The following is a 2,708-nucleotide window of genomic DNA, read 5'->3' as shown; positions in this document are numbered from 1 at the left end:
CTCACTACCTTCCGAGACATAATTAGTAGGGACGTGCAAGACGGTCTTCTCTGTTGAGGCAACCAGAATGTGTAACTGTCTGACCCCTTCCCTACCCATGTCCACTGTCTTTTAAAGACCTTGCTCTTTAGAAAACATTTGCCTTGTCTGAGGTCTAAAGACATTTTAGTAGTTTGGGCTGCTCTCTAGTTGCTTTCTTATTATTTAGACTCTATAAGCTGCCTTGAGTACCTTCATTAGGAAGGAGGAAGGTCGGGTAAAAGAGTAGCTAATACAATAAATGCCAGCTGTAACTCTAGCACAGGTAAGTTCCTAATTTTACATACTCAGCACCACCTTTAAACCAGGCCTCGGTTGCATCAAAACTCTGGAATCTGTGTATTTGCACAGCCCTGCTTCAGACAATCTTTCAAAAGAAGGGGTCCAGTTGACTGAATATCAGATACAGATTTCCAACTACTCCAACACTCTAACTTCATGGGGATCTAGAGATTCCTACAGCATGTGTGCTCCACAGAGCAATGGTGCAAGGTCAGAATATTTCCCTGATCTCTGGTTGGCAAGATGTCAGAAAGCCAACACTGTCAAGCAGAGTTTAAATCTAAGATTACAGATCTCCGCTTCATGCCGGGTTGACTTGTTGCCACATGGATATTGGGGGAAGTGTGAATTTGCTTGATTGATCTAGAGATTGGGCTCTAAGGGAGCACATAGACTTTGAGAATCTCTAAATCCCTGTAGAGCTGACATGAGACTGATCACACGAAGCAGCCTTGTTCAATGCTACAATGGCTTACTAGGATAGAGGGCAGAACTGACCACTGCCCCGTTTCTGGTGCAGCACCTAAAGCCTTCTGCTTTTTAAATCAGATCCTAGTTTTAGCATTGCCCTTGGCTACTATCTGCTGTATATGGACATCACTAAGTGGAGTTCTATCTATGCTTTGTGCATTTCACTTAAATGCAGTTCTATAGTATATAACCAGCAACTTCAGCTAACACCACACCATGAATTACTTGGGTAGTAGTATATTTACATAATTTTGCCAGATCTAACATATCTACCTATGTGTGACTAGTTTAAACCATATTAAGTTTCCAAGATGGCTTTTATTTTCTGTACTCATGCAACAGAATTCCCTAATGGAGAGACACCAGTAAAGAATAAATCTCAATATATCACCTTTCCTTTGGTAGATTATTGTTTGAGGTATTATCAAAAACTTAAGCAGATTTCCCCTAATGGCCAATGTTGTCTTCTGTAACCATGACGTATCAACAGGTTCTTGTTAACTTGGAACATATCAGTAATATAATAGCTTCCCTCTGGATATATATTTTTTGTCCCAACATGTACATACTTCAGAAAAGGAGAACTATTGAGCAGCATCTCTATTAAGAGCATTTACAAATTCAATTTTTCCTGCCCCCTCCTCCCTGCATCACTAAAGTCTCAATATAAGCACTTTTTGGAGATACTGGACTAGTTTACATATTTACAAATTTAACAAGATCAAATATTTGCAAGGGGAGGCAATTCCCCCCATTTTTTCATTCATTAGTGGTACAGTAGAATGACACTATCCTCAAAAAGTAATCAAATGTTGCCTTCTTCTATTAAAATTGACATCTTCCAATCAGCTAGTTTTACATTGATCAGTCTATTGCTTGAGCCAGGGTTTCTCAAAGTTGGGTCCCCAGATTTGTTGGACTGCAAATTTCCACCATCCTCATTGCCCCACGGCAACTGCAGTTTTTGTGCATTTCCTACAGGTAGTGCTTTGTGAAGCATTTCATTTGAGAAACAGTTCCTAAGTACAGCAGGCCTGTTACTAGCTGAAGCCTCCAGACTGATAAAGAGACCAAGAACTCCTGTAATGTTAGGGATGTGCATAAACTGAGGTTTGCACTGGTTCGGCCTGTGGGAGCTTAAAAGGACCTGTGCTCCACCGCCCCATGCAGCTTCTATACCTGGCACCAGCACACACATGGCACCGGCACCATTTGGGTGGTCAGCAACATTATGCTGACTTCGCAGATGGCTCCACACACAGGTACTGGGGATTGGCGCTGCCCCAAAGCATGCAAGGAACTGTGCGTGTTCTCTTTTTTAAAAAAAGTTGCTACCTGCCAATCCCCTCCCTGCAGCACCGAACCAGTTTGGACCCCATCCAAGCTAGCTCAGCACCAAAACCAGTGCCTCACTTTGTGCCCATTCCTACTGTAGTGTTAAATCATAAAGATAGCCAAATTTCTCAAGTCATAGCATTAATTTTGAGGGTGAGATAAGTTACATGCACACACCCCACAAGTAAAATGCTCTTTGCACACAAAGGACAGGGAAATAGCTCCTTTCAACAACCCCCCTGACCTTGGGAGGGAGTTTTAGGGTAGCAGGGCTTACTGTTTGAAGCAAGGAGCTCAAAAACCCCTGTATGCAAGGGAATCCATTTGTACTGATTTGGATCCCAGCTGAGATTTAGAAATCTAGCTTCTAGTTACTTAAGGACACATTGCTATCACTAATGTCCTCATCACAAAACTCCACTGAGTTTCTCAAACCACTTTAAAGTTATGGTTTGATTACCAACCTTTGTCCATCTCTAAGTGCATTGAAATGTATGCAGCTGTAGTTTGGTAGGTGTATGCTTCACATTAAATGGAAACCAAACTTTTTAAGCACAACAAAAATTCAGACTGTCCAACTA

Source organism: Hemicordylus capensis, chromosome 1 (assembly GCF_027244095.1).
Source record: "Hemicordylus capensis ecotype Gifberg chromosome 1, rHemCap1.1.pri, whole genome shotgun sequence".
In the NCBI taxonomy this organism is placed as follows: Eukaryota; Metazoa; Chordata; class Lepidosauria; order Squamata; family Cordylidae; genus Hemicordylus; species Hemicordylus capensis.
This window is presented reverse-complemented; position numbering follows the sequence as displayed.